General features: G+C 42.4%; 1 long non-coding RNA gene across 1 annotated transcript; it reads right to left on the bottom strand.

Annotated features, from left to right (window-relative positions):
* Nucleotides 1-771: 771 nt before the first annotated feature.
* On the bottom strand, nucleotides 772-11,222 carry LOC310689170. Its single transcript, XR_014517377.1, has 4 exons — nucleotides 11,059-11,222; nucleotides 9,498-9,541; nucleotides 7,510-7,601; nucleotides 772-1,221 (listed from the first exon to the last, which is right to left on the bottom strand). It is a non-coding gene; the product is annotated as an uncharacterized lncRNA (long non-coding RNA).
* Nucleotides 11,223-24,162: the final 12,940 nt, after the last annotated feature.

Here is a 24,162-nt window from a genome sequence, read left to right on the forward strand (position 1 = left end):
CCAGCCTCCAGCAGCCCTCTAAAAATACAGATTTGTTACATAAACAAGAACTGGATGGGAGTTTGGTGCAGGACTGAGCATGGATGGAACCTGCTGTTGTATTATTTAGTTGTATTCCAAATAATAATAGTTGTTCCTCTGTCCTTCTGTCTTCATTACCTAAAAAGGCAAGTATTTTGCAGAAAGAAGAGGCACACTGGTTCCCCATGGGAAGGACTAAGTTTTATTACCAATTTTGTGGTTTGGCTGAGCATGTCTGGAAGTTCTGGGAGTTACAGCAAAGCCAAAGTCACATTAAGATATACCTAAAACTGAGCTCATTGCCAGTGGTCCTGGCAATCTAGGGAGGCATTGTTTCAGATGAAGCATTGTGTTATACTGAAAGAGAGCGGCTTTTGTGGGGTCAGCCTGAAGCAAATTCTGATTTGTCCATGTTTCATGGTTGTCCTATAACATGCACAAGTCTTGGGCTTGTTTGAAACATACCCTTTTCTCAGTATGTGACAATCCATATATACTGCTCTTTGGGGACATCAGTGCCTCTTGGCTAAGCTAGAGGACAGTGCCAACAAACAATAGAGTTTGGCCAATAAACAATAGAGCCACTGAACTATAAATGGGCAGGCACAAAACAGATTCTGTATAGGAGAAAGTGACCCACTTTTTGATAGCAGCATGACCCAATTAAATCCACACAGAAAAATAATAATAGACAATTCAGCCTAAAACTGTTGAAACAGGAAGTACACAGAACACAGGAAGCTGTTTATTAAGAAGTGGAAATACTCATAGATCACCAGTTTTTTTCCTGATTTATAGAGGATTTCTGATTTATAGAGGATTTGAAAATAATAACAAAAACAGGAGATTATACATTTCTCCCAAGAACCTGCCAATAATGTCACAATGTTCCTTTGTTCCATGCTGTGACATCTTGTTGCCTGCTTTTGCATGTAATAATCATGGAATTACAACTTTTTCTCTAAAAGGTTAGATCTCATACCAGAAAATGATGACTACATTGGAGTTTTGATTCAGAGCTGCATGCATAGACAAGTCTTCTACTGCAATCCATGGCTCTTGACAACCATACAGGGAACTGTTTCCCATGCTGATAATTAGAGATAGAATTTTCTGAACAATCTTGATGTTGAGCTTATCCATGCAATTTTTTCTTGCTCCTTGAACTTGAAGAGAAATGAGCTTTCCCGCCCACCGTTTCTACCAAAAATCCAAACCATTTTTATATGTTTATAATATGTATTATGTATATACCGTATTTTTCGCCCTATAGGACACACTTTTCCCCCTCCAAAAATGAAGGGGAAATGTGTGTGTGTCCTATGGGGCGAATGCAGGCTTTCATTGAAGCCTGGAGAGCGAGAGGGGTCGGTGCGCACCAACCCCTCTCACTCTCCAGGCTTCAAGAGAGCCCCACTGCCAGCCCCGCAAGCTCGGGGGACAGCGGGGAGGCGCAGCACGCCTTCCTGCTGTCCCCCGACATTGTTTAAGGCCCCGCATGCTCCCAGAGCGGGCTTCGCGCAGCTCTCCGCAAGCTGTGGGAGCCCGGCGTGACTTCGCGCTGGGCTCCCACGGTTTGTGGAGAGCTACCTGTTCTGGGGGCGGGGGAAGCTCGGGGGGGGGATAATTCCCCCCCTTTATTCCCCCCCCCCAAATCTAGGTGCGTCCTATGGGCCGGTGCGTCCTATAGGGCGCAAATACGGTAATACACATTGTTATAAGCATACTTACTTGAGGTTTCCCAAAGTAGAAGCACATAGACAAATGTATATAACAATGCATATAATTGGCAATAATACGTATGTTAATACTTCTAAAGTTATGCATGCAGCTTGAATCCTTCATATGCATTATATACATGTAAATCTTCTATGCATGCAAAATTCTATGCAAAATTTTACACACACAAAATAATAATAATTATTTTTATTTTTTTAAAAACTGGCAATGCATAAGCAGTTCAGACATAAGTGGGCTCTCAGTGCAAGAGGTGGGCTGATAGGGGAAAACCTTGATCAGGTCAGAACCACCAAATTACAGTACTGTATATATTGACTTAAAACATGCATATCCTTGAACCCCACTGGCCTCCATGTTCTGCCATATGTAAGGCACCAAGGGTATTGCTAAGATGATGGTGATAGCAGGACTGCTCTCTTCTGACCTTCCACAGACCTTAACCTTCCTGTATTTTCCGCCCAGACTCGACACCTCTGGTGTTCTGTAGCAGGGTGGAGAGGAGCCAGTCAAGAGCCATGGTGGTGAAGTAACCATGTAGATTGGTCAGTCTGCCACTGATAGCAGGACTGAGAACAACAGTGCTCTCCAGATTTGCAATTCCCATCAACTGCTCTGCAGAAGCATAATGGGATCTATGGATGAAGCGTGGTATACAAATTTATTTATTTATTTATTTAGGTTCTTCCGGTCATTTTTGCCAATTTGGCATAATCCATCAACTTAATCTGCTGTTCTTCTCTGGTAGAGACTTTATCTTCTTTCCATCTCTGGGCGATTAACATCCGAGCAGCAGTAGTCTTTTCTGCTCCATTGGGATTTCGGCACCTAAAATTCCTTAAAGAAAAGCTTCGTTTGTTTGTTTTTAAAAGAAAAGGTTATTTTAACTCCCCCCCCCAATTCATTATATATCATTTCCCAAAATTCTTTTGCTGCCTTACATGTCCACCACATATGGTGAAAGGTGCCTTCTTTTTCACAGGGAGCTAACACAATCCACAGTGTCGGTTGTAATGGAGGTGGGGTTTGCATATTCAGAAGAAATGTTCATTGTTGAAACTTTACTGTAGCCGAAAGTAATATGAGAATGAATATGCACAACATGGTTATCTACTCCATTTGTGCTTGTTTTATGGCCATATTACTTATGGTCAAATGAGTTGCGGCCAGTGCGTCACTTCAGATGAGTCACTGGACGATCCAATGGATAAATGAGATCCTCTTTAATGAGGGTCCTGGTTGTTCACAGGCCTCTAAGACACCCCCCCCACTAAGTTAAAGGTGCTGGGTGTGGCCCAGGCCTTGTCGGTCTGCCCCACAATCACGCCAGGCTGTTTGAGCCAGTCAACACAGGTGGCGTGATTCGTGGGGGCCTATAAAAATGGCAGCGTGATGTGAATGAGGCACTTGCTTCGCGCTGCTGAATACCCGCCCTCCCATCCCTATTTGTAGGTGTTGCTGCTGTGGCCTTGCTTTGGATATTGGTTGGTCACCTGTTTTGGAACAGGGGCCAGGTAGGAATTTTTTCCATTTGGCAAATTGGCAGTGGCCACTTCATTTTCGCCTACCCCCTTAGCAATCGTCACAACTTTGTAGGGTTTGTTGGTTAGGCATTGGCTTATTGAAGTGTGTGGGAGAGGAGGTGCGGCCATCACCTGCCCCTCCATTTATAAGGGTATTCTGGTAAAGGAATCTGGGGGTCCTGGATCTCGTCCGAAGTCCACTTGAGGGGCTAGGGCAGGGGCCAGCAACCTTTTTCAGCCATGGGCTGGTCCACCGTCCCTCAGACCATCTGATGGGCTGCACTATATTTTGGAAGAAAAAATGAACGAATTCCTATGCCCCACAAATAACCCAGAGATGCATTTTAAATAAAAGCACACATTCTACTCATGTAAAAACACACTGATTCCCGGACCATCCGCGGGCCAGATTGAGAAGGCGAATGGGCCGCATCCGGCCCCCGGACGTTAGGTTGCCTACCCCTGGGCTAGGGCCATGCCAGGACCACAGGATGAGCTTCGGTTGATTTCCATCAATGTTGCTCTCTCGTTTGGTGTTTACTAGCCAGAGAGGCAGGAGTCAGTTATAGTCTGTTGCCAATGCCTAAGCCAATACCACTCACTTTTCTGTGATCAGTAAAGTTGTGGCCTAAATTTTGCCCATTACCTTAAACCAAAATTATGTGTCAGTGTGAAGTTATTTACTGGGGGAAGGGCTTGGGGGCCTGGGGGCGCAACGACATTAAGGAAAAAACAACCTTGCACTGCATCTGTTTTGAATTTATCCTAGGAAAGAAAAGATGAAGGACATTACCTTCTGTTGACCTCTCCCTTCTTATCCAATACCTCATATTCACAGCTTTGGGTCTCATCTTGTATGCTGGCTAATTTCATATAAACAGCCTTTTTTCTACTCAGTAGTTAAGGCTGATCCCTTACCTTGGTTACATGTACTATTTCATATACACAGATCAGGTGCTTGTGATTAAAGATATATCCTCACCACAGCATCATGTTGTTCACAGGAACCTTGGCAGCTCCCATATGCCCTTCTGATTGCCTCAAAACCCTAATGCAGGGATTTAGTATCAGAAACTGAAGCTAATTGCTTCAAGATAAGAGCAGTGCCGGTTGTTATATAATGGAAAATAAATAAGACAGATTGTTGTCTCAGATTAGGGGGTACTGGGCTGTTTTAGCTCTGAAAGGTTTCCATCATAAATGCAGTTCTTTATGATGAACATTATACTGTACTGATCTATTTCCAGGTCAGTTTTAGGCAAATAAACTTGACTGGAGCAAGTTGAACCCCATTTATTTCACCCAGGACTCACATCCTCATATTTTGGTTTTACCTATCATTTTACTTCTTAAGTATTAACCCATGTGAGAGACATGTTGTGGCGTTCCTCCTGTTAAGATACCATCATCATCTTGTTAATAATTTTATATTAATTGGAATAATCATACTACTTATATATTGTATATTGCATTGTATTACAGTTTCAAGCACTTCTTCCTTTTCCCTTTCTTTATTTCCTTCAATTTATTTCCCCACTGAAATATATATATATATATATATATATATATATATATATATATATATATATGAATGATACCACCCTCATCTCAATTATCATTTAGTATTTTCTTTTTCCTGCTTTTCTTCTCCTACAAATGTGCAACGCTGTCATCATTCCTGCCCAAATCTGATTTGTTTTGCTGTTGCAGCCTTAGCCTGGCCTGTTAGGGTCGTTTACTGTTTTCAGTATATTCTATGTTTTATGTAATCATTCTGCCTAAGTAGGTGGCTTAGTCTGTTTTCATTGCTGGTCTATAAAAAGTACTGCAGCTGCCCTTCCAGCTGTAATTAAAACTGACAATTTCCAATGGAAAGTTTTGTTCCAATGAGCATCATAAAAAGATTTTGCAAGAGCCAGATTTTAAAGAAATTCATTCTCACTTTGTATTAGTTTTACAGAATAAAATATATTAAGGACGACTTTGCCTGGGCTCTGGATTCTGTTTTGACACTAGACCTATGCATCATGCAGATGTTAAGTTTGATTATGATGCTGTCTTTGATAGTTATGTGATGTTTTGAAGGGAGGCCCATAGTTCACTGGCAGAGAGCACACTTTGTATGCAAAAGGCATCATGTGCAATCCAGGGTATTTCCAGGTAGAACGGAGAAAGACAGGGACAGAATTACATATTTTGGTCAAGGAAAAACTCTCAGAGTTTTGCACAGAACAAGTGCAGTGCTCCACCAGTGTTTGTGCATCTATAACTTGCTACAGCTCCTGTAGGTCTGTGCAAATGATTTCAAAGGTTAAGTTCCACTCTGGGACTTAATAATGACAGTCAGGAATGAAACAGTCAGGGAAGTAAGGAAATGAAAAACCGAACTATGGCAAATAAAAAAAGTCTTTTACGTATCTTGTTGTATTAGTCAACTTCTTCTGGAATTTCGGTCTGCATTTTTACTACTTTATATTAGTGCTTGTACTGGGAATTGAGATACGTACGTAATTCCCAGCAGATTTTCCATTTACTGTAAATCCTTCCAAGAATTCAGATACAAAGAGCTGATTTACATGCTATCCTCCCCCCAGCTGTGCGACCACTGCTGTGCATGATTTGGAAATCATGTCTGGAAACTTAGGAAACCTTAATATTTAAATGTGTGATAATACATAAAATTTGCTTTTCTATGATCTGTTATGTACAGGGCAGGGCTCTGGGACTGAACTCAGGAAAATATGTCACATGTATCACACATTAGGGCATGACATTTTCAGTTCCTTTGAGGTTGGCTCAAGTCTGCATTTATAAATCAGGCAGTGTAATGTGGTGCAGTTGTTAAAGAGTGCTGAGCTTAAATAGGCAGGTCCTTATTTAAACCCTCTGGCCAGTCACTCCCTCTCAGCTTTGCCTATCTGACAGGGCTGTTGTGATAATAAAAGAGGGGCAAGTGCACCACCCTGAGCTCTTGGGAAGAAGATGTTAAGTTGTGAGTGAACATATCAGACACAGCGATTCTTCAAACAACTCTTCTTTATTCACAGGCCAGAAAAGAACTGAACTGAAGGGTTCAGCCAGCCTGCTTATATAGAGCTCCAGTACAATGTAACTGTAACCACTTTCTGTAACTATCCAATCACTGAACGTCACTTTCAATCCCTTATTTGCATATGTGGACCTGAGTGAAAACTATCCACAGTATCCCCCTGCTGGCCCAGGGTGAGAACTTCAGTACATAACAGAAGGGAAATAAATGAATAAATACAGAAACTCCAGGAAGTGTGTTGGGACCCATGGTTTAAGGGGAGCAACTCTATGCTAAATCGAGGTAAGTGGCAGCAACCAGCCATGAAGGATTATGGGACGAATTGAACATTGTGCTAAGGCGGTGGTTCTGTGATTGGTTTGCTGGATGAACTGATTCCTCCCCACCCCCCATTGGGGTTCTCTTGACTCCCAATTTGGGGGGGGGGTGGCAAGGGGCATGTTGGAGAAGAGAAGGGGGGAACCCCATTGTGCAAACAAATTACAGGGCTTCCACTGAAAGGGACTCATTAGTTGAATCCTGCCCTATAGGAGTGTTAATAACAGTACTGGGTATACAATAGCTAAGTAAGAGGATGCTCAAACTATGCATCTGAATAATTATTCGTTTGCTGTGGTAGGGTTGTGTTTCCCTTGACGTCTGCCAAATTAAACTTTTGATGGCCTAAACCCTCATTTCTTTGCAAGTTTCTCTTTAAACAGTACCCCCCAAAAGGCCATTCTTAACCATAACAATTAGAACACAATGAAAAAAAGCAAGCGAAAAGTGGAAAACCAGGAATGTCCATGGAACACCCCCCCCCAATATAAGTTAAGTCACACTTCATGCATAAGTAATAAATTTGAAGTACTTTGTCCACTTCTGGCCAAAGTTTTGCTTATTTGGGTAACAAATAACTCCATTTTTGAGAGAAAGTACCAACTAAATTTATCTCTGTTGGTCTCCTTCCAAGTAAATACTTCAAGACAGCCTAAAGCACCTTCATAAATTTCAGCAGTGCCATGCATTTACATATGAGCTTTGGGGAGGGAGGTGTTGCATCTCCACAGCAATGTGCTCTAGATTACCAAGTGTTAGGAAATGCAAGAGCATGGATGTATAATATTTATGAGGAATCTAGCTGGTTTGGGGGCGGAAGTGGAAAGACCATATTTCATCGTTATTGAAAATAACACTCACCTTCTATGAGGATTTATCATGCTCCTATATGCTGGGATGGCTGTTGTAAGAAAGTAGGACGAGAGGAGACAGTTTCAGTGTTGTGGTTGTTGCTAGACAAAGAAAACAACTAACTAAGCCCTTGGCCAGCCAATTTCCCCACTGATAAATTTTATGATCATCTCCAACTGTACCTTTGTGGAGTTGAGGACCTCATTCCCTTGGAGGGAAGGGTTTACTGGACACCTACCAATGACAACGTATGAATGGGACACATTGTCTGTCTGTCTGTCTTTCCCTCTACCGTATTTATTTATCACAAAGTTAGTGCTGGCTGCTCAGTAGTCACTTCCCTGCACTGCGCTGACCCACCCGTTCACCACCACCACCACCTTGCAATGACCATTGATAAAGGCTCTGGGCCCTTGGAAATCTTCCCATGCCACATCCCATGTTCCAAGTTCATATCCTTCACTCCCCCTGCTTTATACCATCCTGGAGGATTTTTGTGTGGCTGAAATGTGTCCCTAAACTCTGATAATGCCCTTTGCTTGCCTGGATGGAGGATACAGAGGGGTGCATGTAAAAGCTAACCTGCTACACAAAGGTAACATTTACATTCTTTGCTCTACCCACGTTTGCCTCTGGCCCCACTGGCCTTGCCCAGAAGGGAATGAGGCCCTCAGGCTGAAAAAGGTCCAGCACCCATCTTAAAATATCAATATGACAAGCCTATCTATTGCCTCGCTTTGAGCAGGACATGCTGGAATTACAGAAGCCACCCCGACTTCTCATTGTCCTGTTTTGGCTCCCATGAGAGCAAGGCCTCCAAAGACACCCATTTTGGGGGGCCATGCTCTCACATGAGTCAACTGGCTGCCGCAAGAGCACAGTGATGAATGACATGTGTCCTGGTATGTTGGAGTGTATATGATGTGGGTTGTATCTAGAAAGGGGAAATGGCAATTCTGGCAATCCTACAGTGTAAGAACTGGCCCTAGCCAATCATATAAAAGGAGTGTTGAAGCTCTAAGACCTTGAGATCAGCAGAGCCTTTGATGCATTTAGAACAGGAAGAGGAACACTTCTGGCTTGCTGGTCACCATAAATGGTCCCACCTGCTAGTCCTTACTTATCTGCAGCTAACAGAGCTCAATGGGGCTTTGCCCCTCTCCTCTGCAGTAGCTGAAATTAGCTTGGAGTGGTTGGAAGAACCTCCAGAACAGCACATAGGGGGAGGAAAGGAGGAATCACTCCACCTGGTGAGGGGAAATGATTGTGCAGAGCAAATGTTCGTAATTGTGTGACACTGACTTCCACACAATATGCTCTACCAGGTAGGAATAGTTGTTGTTGTTGGTAAAAAACGAAAAAGATATCACGCCAAATTGTTGGCCACCATTAATACTAAGCATAATTAGCAAAATTTATAAACCAACAACCATCTGTTTAAATGGGCAGTGCTATTTCAGTTTTTGCACAACTGCTGTTAAAGTCCAGTTTCCTTTGGTCCTGAATGGTACTTGAAAAACCCAATGCTTTATTAATAAATCTGACAACTCGTCTAATCAACCCCTAACCACATGGTTCACCTTGAATTTTAAATCACACAGCCGGTTGTAAAAGACCCTCATTTGTTTAATGTGGTTTTGTTTTGTTTTTATCTCTGACGATCGGATCGTCCCTGATTCAATTGACCCAATGGTGACTTCAGGGTTTTCTCTGTATTCAGTAGAACGAGGACCGAGTTTCTTTCCCACCCCCTTCCTGTGTTCGATGCATCTGATATGCAGAAGAGTAACCTCATGCCATTCATTTCACTTTAAGTAAAATGGCAATGTTAATTTCCCAAGGAGAAACTCTCTGCTTGGATTTTAAATTTATGTATTAATAATATGACTCCAATTTACCTAGCAGGTGTTTTCCCCACCTCCTCGGTTTGTGAGCAGAGAATCTACCTTCATCTGATAAGGTTTTCCATACTCAGAGGAAATTAGTCTTGTACTCACTGACAAGCTGAAGAGCCATATGCCTTGACTTTCCGTGTGGACCACTGCACTTCCCAAGAGGAGATTTAATTCCCAAGAAAATAAAGGGACACACTATGGAATAGCTATCATAACTGGTGAGAAACGCAGTCAGGTTTCTGTTGACCATAAGTGCAGAGAAGAACTCTAGATGGTAGATAAAACTGCACTCAGACAACAATTTGGTTTTAATCCATATTAAAACAAATACATTTTCCAGGCTTGAAAAATGAAGGTCCCAACATGGGACTTGGCTGGATTAAGAACATAAGAACAGCCTTACTGCCCGTTTTATTCCAGCACTTTCTTCTCACAGTTGCAAACCAAGATTTCTGTGTGACGCCCAGTGGTGGAGCTTCATGCTCTGGCTCTGGGGGCGGAGAGCAGGTGGGGGCAGGGCTGGTGTGCATCCCAGGGGCGTGGTGCGCATCCTGGGGGCATGGCGCCCAGCACGGGGGGGGGGAGAGCAGCAATGGCACCCTGGGGATTGCACTGCTGGGGGTGGTGCGCTCCCCCCGCACTCCTCTTTCTCCACCAGTGGTGATGCCCAGAAGTAGGACCAAAGTGCAATAAAAGTCTCCACAGTTCTGATTCCCAGAGGAATATTGCCTCTGACACAGGGTGTAGAACAAACCCATCATGACTAATATTCGTATTACACACACACACACACACACACACACACACACACACACACGTATTTATTTACTGCCCTCCTGCAGAGGGAAAGTGTACAGCAACGTAAAGATATTTGAAAGCAATACAGACCAATAGTCATTGATAGCCCTTTTCCTGCTTGGGTTTGTCTAAATTCCTTTTAAAGCCACCAGAATTGGTACTCCTTAGTATGTATTATGGATTCCATGCACACATCTAGAGATGGATGAATCTGTCAGCTTTGGTTGCATGTAGTTTTTATTTTATTTTTCCAGTCCTAAATCCAGTTCTTCACATTCCCACTTCAGTTTCCTTTAGAGAAAAGTCCACAATTTTGCCTAAAATAAACATTTTTGGCAAAACAATTTCCCCATAACTAATGCACTTTTGTATGTTATTTGCACCAATATATGCATTTTTACCGACACTCAACTGCAGTCTATGCATTTTTGCCCACATTACTTGACTGGAGAACTGTATTGCAAAATTCAGAGAAATGCAAATCATGAAGGATGACAGTGTATTGGTTCACCCATTGTTTTGGAAACTCCAAATTAGGTAGGCTCACCTTGAGAGGCAAACGGAATTGAAATTTCACCCCATCCCTACCCCCACCACTGGTGCTGACATGTTCCATTTGCATGGACTGAATGTGTATTTAGCGAAACTCTAGTCTGAGTAAACAATTTGCCTGTGATCTAGGCTTATAACGAACTGTTGACATGGCCAGTCTACCATGTGTGCCGGTGCTGTGCCAAAACCTTTTATCTAATTTCTCTAAAGGTTTCTTCCCCACAAAAGATGTTTCTGTTTTTTCCTGCATCATTTACAGGGCACTTTATTTTGTTCATAATTTAAGTGGGCATGGGGTTGAGCTTCAGCGTACCTTATTGCTGTGAGGTGGCCCAGGGTATGTGAACATTTCTTACCATTTAACATTTATCCAGAGCTCTGCAGCCGCCCCACCTCACAACACTGCCCTACCTCTGGCCTTAAAGAAATGGTGGAGGACGAGGCCACTGTTTTATCTGACAATCTTGCTGGTGTCGTTATGAGAAAACAATTACAAGAAATGTGCTTTAAAGGCACCCAAGAAATCAAAGCTGCGTGTACCATACAAGAAATCAACATAAGAGTGTATGGTGAGAGCAACCATCTATTATTACTGAATCATTTGTTACTGACCGTTTCAGAGGAAGAAACTAGTAAAAATCTGCTATTGGAAAATGTTTGCAGCAACCATTATCACTGTCCTTTTGCAAATTTCAGGAATGCAGAGGCTGCAAAAAGTGCTGTAAAGGTAACATTTGCAAATGCTAAATCCATCCTGCTTAAAGCAGTTACTGGAGCTTTCAGTAGGAGTTAAATTTACTTACTCAGGGAAACCTAGAAAAGAGTTATGCACTCGTGGAAAATATGGAGTAAGCCAAATGTAAATCAGGGCATACCACCTAGATGGCTACATATTACTTGCCAAGGCAGGGACTCTATTTCTGAATATCTGGCTTAAGGCTGTCGAAAAGCAGGCTAATATAGCTCTGTGGCAGCATGTGGCAAGTTCACTGTGAGGGCTGATATATGTACAAGTCTTTCAGGTCTTAAAGGGATAAGCATTGCATTCAGAGCTTGGGCAATTTTAAAAGGAGGGCAGTAAGGGGGAAGGGACAAAATCTACACCTCCATCAGGAATTAGTATTATCAGAAGGCAGGGCTCTGCTCTTGCAGTTGGCCACACTTAGCGTCCTTCACCATGCCTGAAGGCAGGCTGGCTAAGAGGCCAAATGGTATAATAATAATAATAATAATAATAATAATAATAATAATAATAATAATAATAATAATAATTTATTTATACCCCGCCCATCTGGCTGGGTTTCCCCAGCCACTCTGAGCGGCTTCCAACAAAATGTTAAAATACAATAATCTATTAAATATTAAAAGCTTCCCTAAACAGGGCTGCCTTCAGATGTTTTCTAAAACTATCCCATTTCTCCCCACCCTCCATCAATATACTGCCACCAGAGGCAGCCACATGCCCCTACCTCATGCTAGGGCCAGCCTTATGGCCATGAGCCACTCTGAAAAGTGGGCAGGAGGACCGCATACCTTCCAAACATGACACAGGCCAAATCAAAGGGAAGGCAAGCAGAGCCATCACTGACATCGGCTGTGATTTCAAGAACTGTGGGCAGGATTCACCTCACAAGCATGTCTGTGCAAGCCCTGTGTACGGACTTCCACTTGTGCAGCGGGTTCCCCCCTCCTTGCGCTGTGCCTCTCATGCCCCGCAAGGTGGTGATGGTGGGGATGTCAGACGAACCCCAAAAACAGTATGCAGTGTGGGGGGTTGGGGGCTGATTTCATTTGGAAAGATGAAATGCTTGTGTAGACAGAACATTTGTCATAGCACGATGTTTAATTTGACCCTGTAGCTTGAGCTTGCTTCCCCCTCCTTCTCCCACCTATTCCTTTTTCCTCGCCTGTCATGAGCCTCAAGGGAGGAACGGTCTTAGAAAAGATTTTTGTAAGCCATTTAGTAGCCCTTTTGGTTAAAGGGCAGGGTATAAATGCTGCAAACATATAATTTTGTTTGTTTGCATGCAGCATTAAGAAAATTATATTAAAATGATTTATAGATGGTATCTAACTCCAGTGAAATTAGCAAAATTGTATAAAAGTAAGTGTTAGAAATGTAAAACAACAGAAGGGACTTTTTTATATATATGTGGTGAGATAGTATAATTGTAAAGAAATATTGGAAAATGATTTATAATGAAACGAAGAAGATGTTTAAAACAACTTTTGTTTAAAAAAACCAAAAGCTTTCCTACTAGGTATTACTGGAGTGGCTTTACCAAGATCACTAAAGAACTTATTTATGTATGCAACTACAGCCACACAAATATTACTAGCACAACATTGGAAAGAAGAAGGTTTCCCAATTAAAGATGATTGGCTAGTTAAATTAATGGAATATGCTGAAATGGCAAAATTAACAATGAAACTAAGAAGAAGAGACGATAACGAATTTAAGGAAGATTGGAAGGAGTTTATTGCATATATTCAAAAGCAATGTACTCAGGTTAATACATTGGCAGGGTTTTAATACTACTTGTAATTTAATTTTGAATGGATAATAAGTAATACAATGGTTTATAACTTTACAACGGACATGCAGTATGTTGATAAACAATGGAACCTAGAGGGAAGTCAATTTGTTTTGTATTGTTTTGATATTGTTACTATTTTATTTTTGCTATTTTTGGGAAATTAAATTAAATGTTATTAAAAAATGCTGCAAACCAACCAACAAACGACTTCTCCACCCCTTGGAAAAATTCAGAGAAATTATTCCCCCTGCCCACACACCCTCATTCTTCTGCCCATGAATAGGTTGGTGTGTTTTTGAGAGAGGTCTTTTTGCAACATCCCTTCCCAGAGTCCAAATTACCTGAGCCTGTGAGAACTCATGGTCTTCCTTAAACAGCTATCAGGTCTCCATGTTTGGCAGGAAACGTTGTGAACTGCTGACAGGATCACATGACCAAATCCCCACAAGTCCCTTAATCATGTCCTAGGAGCAGCAGGTCTGATACAGGACTCACCATACTACTCAAAGCTCACCTCTGTGGCACATTATTGGGTGGAACCTTTCATGACTGTGAGCATTTATTTATTTTTTGCTCTTTGGGACATTTGGATATGAGCATCAGCTTATGTCATTGATTTATACTTAATCTCTGTGTTGCATCTTTATTGTACTGCTATGATTCATTTAAAAGCAAACAGCCTTGAGCTTGCCTGGCTGGCTTTTATGATGGAGTGGGGAGGTGGATAATGAGGAAAGCAAAACACTTTGAGGCAGTTTTTTGGTTTCTGTCTGGAAGGGAATGTGGCTGGCAGGAGCGGGGGGGTGGGGAATTATCCTCTCTCCTATTCAGCGTTAGGCCTGTTTTAGCGAGCAGAGCTGGATTCATGATCCATTTGCTTCTTCCCAGCCAGAAGCTAGTTGGTCCATTATGTCCCATGTCTCTTTCCATTAGCTGCACCCACTATGATGTCAATTGAGAAAAATAGGAGCCGCGTATTAGAAAATCCTTAAAGTGGTTTGACAATGGTTGCACTACGGAGCCTTTTAGTGGGTTTTGATGTATCCCTTGCCATTATATTTGCCTACAACTTGCAGGCAAGGGAAGAAAGAAATCAAGGGGAATCCTAACGAAGGCTATTTTCTTTTAAGTGTGCATCCTTGAACAGTATGGCAGCGCTAATAGGAAGAAATAATTCTCTGTGTACGTCTCTCTTTCAGAACTCTAGAATTTGGAAACCATCCAATGAAGTTTGGCAGTAAGTTCAGGACAAATAAAAGAATATCTAGCATGTAGATGATGTTTTATACACCAACCCACTGTGAAGCACACGTTTTTTTGAGCAGATCAGTAAGAAGAACAGAAGAAAAAGCCCCTTATCAACAAACAAAAAAGGAGACAGGAATGCCATGTTATTGATGGCAATAGGTCACATTATAAATACCTTATTCTCTCAAGTGTTTCTCAATTCCTAGATTATTGTTAACCATCCCATTTGCCTGGGCCGGCTTAATATAATGGGCAAATGCCCCTGTTTGACATTCTTGTTCTTCTTGTTCCTGATGTTCCAATAAATCCCTTTTGAGCTGAATCTTGGTCTTGGGTCATGCCTGAACCCACCTACACTTCAGGTTACTCCCCCCATATAAGTGATTGCAAATTGAGCCAGATCCTCTCTGTATTGCTTAACACTTGCATCTGCATAGCCCCATACAGAATTCGTTTTCTTAGTCACACTGCCCAAACTTTCAAAAACTGACTCGTAATATCTGTCTGTCTGTCTGATACCTTCCTAAGCTACAATACCCTGAAATACAAAATTAACTGGTATTTCTTTCATTCATTGGGAAGATGAGGGGATGACGACACATCTGTTATCTTCGAGGCAACACAGTGTGATCCTTTTTATTCGAGAAATGAATGGCATTATTTATAGAATTATTTGTACAAAGCAGTTTCTTAAACTTTGTGCGAAAGACCTGGGAGCAATTTTACTCCTGCCCATTGTAAGCAAGCCCTTCGTAATGGCACTGTATTTATAAAACTCGTGGTCCAATGAAGATTTAAGAACTGTTGGCTCTCTAGTCACCATGGCAACCACGCGTAATTGACACTGATTGCTGGATGTCGTCAGGCGGCAGCAGAATGTACCATTTTCAAGACTGCAACTTGGGCAAACATAAATTAGTCACACACCCCCAAACAGATTTGTGTTGGGGTTGCAACCTGCAGAAAATACAAAAGACACACTTGAGCAGCAGCAGCAGCATGCGAAAAGGTCATTTGTGCCTTTTGTGCAGGTGATTTACAAACAATGTCCTTTATTCCAGGTGTTGAAAATAGCCTGCAATTTCACATGTGCTAAATACGATGAAATGGTCCCCGAGAAGATTAATGAGAGCTGAGTCCTCTGGAAATAAAATAAGTTGATCCGAGTGGGATCATTGTCACCATCTTAGCATTTATCTAATGCTTTATACTGTTTAAACTGTTTCACGAACTTTCGGCAGTAAGCCTTATGGGAGTCCCGTAAGTGTTGGGAGAGGAGGAAAGAGAGAGGCCTCTCTTCTGTCAGAGCAGGAGTCAAGGCAAGAGTAGCAAGTTGCACAGATGACTGGGTAGGATAGAGATTCACAGGTTGGTTGGTTGGGTGAGAGGGAGGGAGATTTGGGTAGGAAGGCTATAATTTGCCCTGTGGGAAGGAAGAGGACAGCAAGGAAGAGGCCAGGCAATATTAGGGCCTGATTGGTCCTTTCCAACTCAAAATTTCAGTGATTTCCTTCCGCCTTTTGCTTTTTAAAAACCCTCCCACTTTCAGGGAGAGAAACATTGACTGAAGATAATGAGCACTCACACTTTACACCAGGGGTCAGCAACCCGCGGCTCCGGAGCCGCATGTGGCTCTTTTACACCTTTGCCGCTGCTCCGGGGCGGGTACTAGCGAGGGGAGGAGGCGCATTGTGTGCCCTGACACTCCCCACTGTTTTAAATGTCGCAATGGTTTTGCGGCTCCCGGGTCTTTTCCTTCGGTCCAAGTGGTTCTTTTTGTCTTAAAGGTTGCAGACCCCTGCTTTACACCGTGGGTGCCCTTTGCGGGATCACGCATGGCGCTTCGGACCCCAGGGAACTTACCGGTTGTATGGGCTGGCCTGCCTCTCCGTGATATTCTTTGGAGGTCAATTTACATGGCTGGGAGTTGGAGCCAGTCGCATAAATAGGGGGTGGAGTCAGCAGCAGCTAGGCAGTCAGCTCAGGAGTTTCACCTACCCAACCTTCCCTTTTAAAAAAAAATTCTTAACTTTTTTTCTTCCTGTTTAGCGGGTGCTGCTACGGTCTTTTGACTGGTTGCTGTTGAAGAACTGGGAATTTTTTTTCCTGCATTGGCAGGTTTTGTCTTCCCCTTAGCAATTCGCCACAACTTTGGTGGTTTAAGGCCTTGGGCGGAATCCTTTTGTCTTTTCTTCCCTAAAATGGGGGGGGGGGCGTGAAGTGGTGACTCACCCCCCCTCCCGTGGCGGTGATTCCAGGGTCCCTTCTTAAAGGGGTTGTAATATGGGTGTCCCTGGCCATACACTGAAAGGTTGTCAGCGAACTACCCTGTGTACGGGGATATGGGGGTGGGCTGCCTGCGTACACATGCGTCTTGCAGGACCCCCCCCCCCATATCCCATTTAGCCTGAGGAGCCCCAGTTCCCCTGGCTGGGGGGCTGGGAGGGATACACACCCAATGCCTAAGCCAAGCTCTTCCTACATTTGAAAGTTTAATAAAGTTGTGGCCAGATTCCATAACACGTTGTCACGAGTCATTATTCCTTTCTGGTGGTCCCTGGGGGCTGGGGTGGTCGCTGCCTGCTCATGCAAATTCCGTGATCTTAACTTGCTGGTAAATCTGTTGGGATGGCCAATGTGATCAGGGCAACAACAGCTCCTATCCCTGCAACAAAGCGTTAGCCACAACAATCCTTAATTTTATTATGCTGCTTGAGTTTACTGCGAAGGATGCCTAACAGGAAAGGTCAGGGTATCGTCTAGGCCTGGGTGGATTTTTGCTGAATGACATAAAACTGTCAGAGCTGCTGAGCTTTGATGTTCCATTAAGTGATCAATGTAGATTATGGACTTTTGGCTAAATGCTGCTCAACTGTATGAGGTCAATATTTGTTAGTTCATTGGGAGAATAATTAATCAATCAATACAGGATGCCTGAAGTTAAAGGGGGAGGCGGGGAGGGGGAGAAATTGCTGCCAGCCTTGCATTGCACCAGACTTTGCTTAAAATTATTTTTAAGAATATCTTGGAGACATTATTATTAACCCCCTCTATGCAGAATTTATTTGTGGATGTGACATTCTGGCTGTAGCAGGAAGGGCGGGGGAATAGCCCCCGCAAAGTGCACTTATTGTAACCTTGAGGTGCCAGGAAGGAAGGCGTCTAACAAGCAGAGTGCATCACCATTAGTTCTTCCCATGCACATCATCATCATCATCAAGCTCAGCTTCGGAAATAATTACATGCAATTTTTCTATTTTGCTGTTGGGCTGCATGACACAATGTTCTTCCCGCAGAACGGCTCCACAGACCTCTTCCATTTTTGTCTCTTACTGTAATTTGAAGTACAGTCATAACCGGCCCTGGGTGTGAATAATGGTAATCATAATAAGAGAGAGAGAGAGAGAGAGAGAGAGAGAGAGAGAGAGAGAGAGTTCCCCAGAAAAAATACAGATAGTAACTTACAGTCATCAGCCGCTTGACGAGCACATGCTTTTTTTCTTTGACTTTTGCTTTCTCCTTGCAGTCAGTTAATTTATATGATAAATGTTATAGGGAGATGCTAAAAAAGAAAAAGAAAGGTGCACATTTGTGCACATATATTTAGTACAGCTTCATCTATTTATTTGTGCTTTTACCTTGTAACATAGGAGCCAACTCCTAGGGGCTTTGGGGACTTCAGCCCCCACAATAAAGTATTTCAGGGGGCTGGGTTCCCACAAAGTTGATGAGCATCCTCATTCAAATGTTGTGTGTGTACTGTGCCATGTGATCAATTATGTGGGGTGGGGGCTTACCTAAGCCCCCACAATATTTTATTCAAGTTGGCACCCCTGCCTTGTATTTTTTTATCTTGTGAACTGCCCTGCAATCTTATGATGATGGGCAGTATATATAATTCAAACAAACAAACAAAAAATCTATAGAATGGTGTTGTAGCCAGCTTTTGTCTTTCAGACTGCATTAAATTACAAGCCATTCTTTTTTTTAAAAAAAAAACAACAGCAGCAACATTCTACTGACATTTCCCCCCATTAATTTAACAACATGCCTCCACCCTCACTGGAAATTGCAGAATGCACAAACAAGTATACATTTCCTACAAAAGAGACACAAAACTTTTGATTCCTGATCCTTCCACCTCCACAGAAACACACATCAAGAATGAACCCCTGAACTACTAATGTAAATTGTTGATAGACCAATAAAGTACCAGAAACAAGGCCATGAATGGCAAGAGCCACCTAACTGCCCTCCCCACCTTGCACACAAGCAAAAGAACACAAAGAGATAAGGAAAAGGTGGGATGGACCCATATAGGAATGTTTTTGCTTGGTGCCTACAGGTATGTAACGAAGGCACCAGGTAAGCCTTTCTGGGGAGAACATTCGGCAAGCGGGGGCCACCACAGAAAAGGCCTGTTCTCATGTTGCCACCCTCCAGACCATTCATGGAGGGGGCACACAAAAAAGGGCCTCAGATGAGGATCTCAGGGTCTGAATCAGTTTATATGGCATTATGTTGGCAAACCCAAAGATTGCATAGCTTTTAACAATACATTATTTTAATGATTTCATGGCCTTATTAAAAAAGCTAAGGTGATGTAAAATTAGATCATTTTAAGTATAATTTTAATATGAAATTGGTCTTCTGCAATCTGGAACTAATATTTCTCATTGGAAAGGCATTTGCTTTGTGAATTGGTTATAATTCATTTATTGATTTTTGTTTGTGCTTGTCCCCCTCCCCATTACTACTGTATTATGTTATTTTATGGTAAGGGCTGTTTTAAATCACAGGTGGGCAACTTGAAATTTCAGCCTCAGCCCATTTCCATGTAGTCATTGGCTTAATTTCATGTGGTTAGCAAGAAGGGGGAAACCAGGGTACAAGAAAGAGAGAAAGAGAAAATCGTAGCAAGAGAAGGAGAGAGGGGGAAAGTGGCAGTGGCAAAAGGGAGCAGGAGAGGAACGTCAGAAAGAGTGGAGAACAGCTCCAGTCCCTAACAGCTTTCCAATGAGTTCATGAGGAGAGAAGAAAGGTTTGCCTCACAATTTGTGCAAGGTTTAGATGTTCAGAACAAGCTGCTTCTGAATTTAAAGGACTTGTGTGTGAAGACCCCTAAAACCACCCCCAAATAAATAGACAATAGACACAGAATTTTAGTTTAAGGTTTTTTGGCATTAATTTGGCCACAACTTTATTGATTACAGCATGTGTGTGGTTGCTTAGGCTGCACCTGACCTCAGCAGGGCAGCACTGACAACTGGGCACCTCCAGATGTCAGTAAGGGAAAACATTCTGGGGGAGCCCGAAGCTGGCTTCAGTCTCCCAGCTCACCCCAGATGCTCCCAGGGACTCTGCCGTGGCCCTAGGCCCGTTGACAGGGTTTGGATGAAAGCAAGGCGAGCCCCTGGATTTCTTTAATGGAATTCCCTAGCAGCAGCAATGGAGGGGCAGGCACAGCCAACCACTTCCCCTCCAAAAAACATTGAACCAATGCCTAACTGCCAACCTTACAAAGTTGTGACAATTTGCTACACGGTAGGCAAAAACCAAATGGTACCAGCCAATCAGCCAAATGGCAAAATTCCTACTGGGCCCCTGCTCCAAAACAGACGACCCCTAGACAGGCATAGCAAGGCCAGAAAACAACCCTAAATATAGGGAGAGGAGGGTTGAGACGAAGAGGAAGCTCCAGGTGACATGCAGCTGCCTAAATAGCCCTTTGGTAGCCAATAGCCGTCCCCAAAGCCAAATTTCTGCCCCAGCAACCGAGGGGTGTCCAATGGGGTGTTGAGGCTATCCAAACGGTCCCTCCCCAACAACCAGGAGCCAGTTTTGGTGATCTCACCGCAACACATGCCTTCCATGATGGAGGACATGACTTGCAAGATTTTCAAACATCTGGAGAAAGAGCATTTCACTCTGCAATGCATAGAGCTAAAATAAAAGTCTTGTACCAGCAAGCACCAGGGCCTGTTCTCCTTTCTGTTTTGATTTCTTGTGGTGATTTCCCTCCTCTTCTTGTATGTTACAGACCCAGGGGTGTCCACTATTGGGGTACCAAACATGGTAACCCATTCACACCCCAGCTTGAAGTGCACATTACCAATACCATTCCATTTGTGTGATACTTTCTTGCCTGTACCTCAGAGAGTGCATTTGTTTTCGAAACTACTTGCCGTTAGTTCCAGACGTGCTGAATTATACCGGACGTTGTCATGAAATCACTCATTTGAGTTGACTGATGTTGTCCGACAAGCTGCGCTAAACTTTTATTGGGAGGGTAGAAAATAAGAAGCACTGAAGTGAAGTTGCTTATGTCCCGAGTTCCATGGGGCCATGTTGTCTTCTAATGCTATGGAAAGTTCTGTCACATTCCATCTAGCGTAGCATGACAGAAATGAGCCAATCAGGGGATGACATGAAGTGCCATAGCACTTAGCTCTTGCAAACTTGTACAAAACAGTTCAAAAGTTGGGAGGGGAAGGAAGGAAGGAAGGAAGGAAGGAAGGAAGGAAGGAGAGAGAGACTAGAATGGCACTGAAATAGTCTTAGCAGCCTTTAACATCTTTTATTGGATTTCTACCAGGGCTTTGATAGATTTGTGGAGAAGACTATATATATTTGAGTTACAGGAAACAGGACCAGAGTGACACTTCAGCGAAGGTGTTTTTTTTTTTACCCCCGACAGCATTAAAGCTTTGGGAGTTCACTTCAAAGGAAGATGTCAATAGCACATCTTCTTTATATTGTAGTGCCAAGCTGCGACAGTAATGTCACTGCCTAACAAAGGCGGGAGGCCTTCTCAGTGTGAGCAGCAATTTCTTGAAATGTCAGTGGCCTGAGCTATTCCCTCCCTCCCATAAAAAGGGACATTTTTCCTCTCCCCAAAAGAGAACCAGAAACTTCTTACTTCTACAGTCTACATTCCACCCCCCACATAACAAAACATTTAGAATTCTGGAAACAAAACACCATGATGTGCAAGAGGTATTATTATTAATCAGCTATATATTTTATAAAGTAGCTTGTCTGTCTGTGGCTATAAACACCTTTCACGATATTAGCAGCAATCTTGGTATGAGGCTTCCCAAGGCAAAGGCAGTGGTGTCTGTGTACCATTGGGATGCCAGGTGCCATTTTGTTTTTTTGTTTTTTGTTTGTTTTTTTCTCCAAAGATATTTATTGAGATTTTCAAAAAAAGTTACCAAATAAAAAAGAAAAAAAGAAAAAATACCAAAAAATACAAAATAAAAATAATTAAAAACAATTCAGTCTTTCCATCACATATTTTCATTTGCTTATTTCCCGGACCTCCTCACGCCTCCCTTTTCTGTATTCCAATTCAAATTTTAATTCAGCAAATCCCTCCCCTCTTCAATCATCTTAATCTTCAATTTTAAAATATTATAACATTAAGCTTTTACCTGTTAATAACCATTTTCTCGTATTCTCTTATAACATTACAGCTAAAGACCACTTAGTTTCTATCCAACATCATTCTAACATTCATTAATTTTACAATATTTCTGAAGATTGTCTTTAAATTTCTTCCAATCTTCTTCCACCGACTCTTCTCCCTGGTCTCGGATTCTGCCAGTCATTTCTGCCAGTTCCATGTAGTCCATCACCTTCATCTGCCATTCTTCCAAGGTGGGTAGATCTTGTGTTTTCCAATACTTTGCAATAAGTATTCTTGCTGCTGTTGTGGCATACATAAAAAAAGGTCTGTCATTTTGAATCAAGTGTGACAAACTTCACATTCATTAACACAAACTTCCCTTTCACAATCCTGTAAAGTAGATCAATATGGTCTACTTTTAGGGGGGAATGCATGCTATTTAAATGAAGATTTCCATGCACTTAAACAAAACAAAACAAAACAAAAGCAGTAAAATAAGAGAAGGTGGACTGATGACTGAACATTCAAAACTGACATGGACTGCAAATACATTGATCTGCCCATCCCTAGTACTGACGACTTAAAACTCATATCTTCAGACTGGAAAGTGTGCAGTCAATTAGCTCTTCCCTAATTCTAGATGTGCAGGAATTTTCAGGGATTCTTGATTCTTTATCTTCTTCTTTCTTTGGCGATCACTCGTAGCTGAGTAAGACTGTCTTCCATAAACACGGTTTTAACAATGAGTCTGTAAGTGACTGTGGAGGCCAATTCTGGATCCACACGTCCTTCCACAGTGAGGGCATTGGTGGGAGTTGATCACGGTGTGGATTTGCCAAGTGTGCCTTCCCCTTAGCACGTTTCTCCCTTGCATCCTGAGTTCGAGTGTCTTCAAAGCCCATGACACCTTTGGTAAAGGCTGTTCTCCAACTGGAGCACTCACAGGCTAGTGTTTCTTTATATGAAGGCACTGTGTGCACTCTCTGGCTTGTTCCCATCTGCCTTGATCTTCAAACATGCTTCAAGTACATGCTTCAGCCCTCACTGGTGGGTGTAGTACTTTGCTTCCCAACTTTAATGTGTAGGCCAGTTTGAGACAGGGGTAGCTGTTCAGGTTTACAGGTGTGACAGCAGTCTAAATACATGGCTAGACTTAAGCTAATAAAATCATAGAATTGTAGCATTGGAAGTCCAAACCCCTGCAGTGCAGGAACCATAGCCAGAGAGTCCCTGTCAGATGGCTATTCAACCATTGTTTAAAACCTCCAGGAAAGGAGAGTCTGCCACCTTTCCAGTGAGCCCATTCCACTGATGAATAGCTTTTAGCATCAGAAAGTTCTTCCTAATGTTTAGTTGGAATCGCCATTCTTATAATTTGAATCCCTTGGTTTGGGTCCTACCCTCTGGAGCGGAGGAAAACAAGCGTGCTCCATCTTCCACGTGACCAAGGCTGGATTTAGGTTTGGTGAGGCCCTAAGCTACTGAAGGTAATGAGGCCCTTTATATGCCCAGCTGTCCTTTGTCAACAATTAATTGTCGCTGTTTTTTGTGTTGAATATATGCTATATGGTAATTTATGGACCTAATAGGTATCTAAAGCCATTTGCACATAACAAAATATGTATTTTATCAATGTAATTGTTGAACAGAAATACTGTTAAGAAGAAGTATAGTAATAGTGAAGTACAATTAAGAAGAAGTATATTAATAGTGAAATAATTATTAAGCTCTAACTATGTAGGCTTTATTTTATTTGTTTTTTATCTTATATATTGAAAATGTACATCCAGTTTTTTCCTTTAATTTTTTTGGGGGCCCCCAAGAGAGTGGGGCCCTAAATTATAGCTTGCTTAGCTTATATGTAAATCTGGCACTGCGACGTGACAGCCGTTTATTATTATTAATTACATTTATATACCCACCTTCATCCAAAGAGCACAGGGCAGTTTACAACATAAAAACAGAAAATGCATAACATAGGAACAACAAACAATAACACAACACGCACATTCAAAAGGCCATAGATTTTTTAACAGCCAAAGGCCTGTTTAGATACCTGAAATTGGCTCTCATGTCATTTCTCAAGATGTTGATCCAATACTTGACATGGCCTCAAAGCTTTCCTTTTGAAGAGTGAGGTGGGCACAGTCATTTGTGTGGTTGGCATCCTGAGCCATGGGACTGGGCAAGCAAATTGGGCACTGCTCCAAGAAGGTTGCTTTTG

The sequence above is a fragment of the Podarcis liolepis genome (genome assembly GCF_965112155.1).
Source record: "Podarcis liolepis genome assembly, chromosome: 11".
Classification (NCBI taxonomy): Eukaryota; Metazoa; Chordata; class Lepidosauria; order Squamata; family Lacertidae; genus Podarcis; species Podarcis liolepis.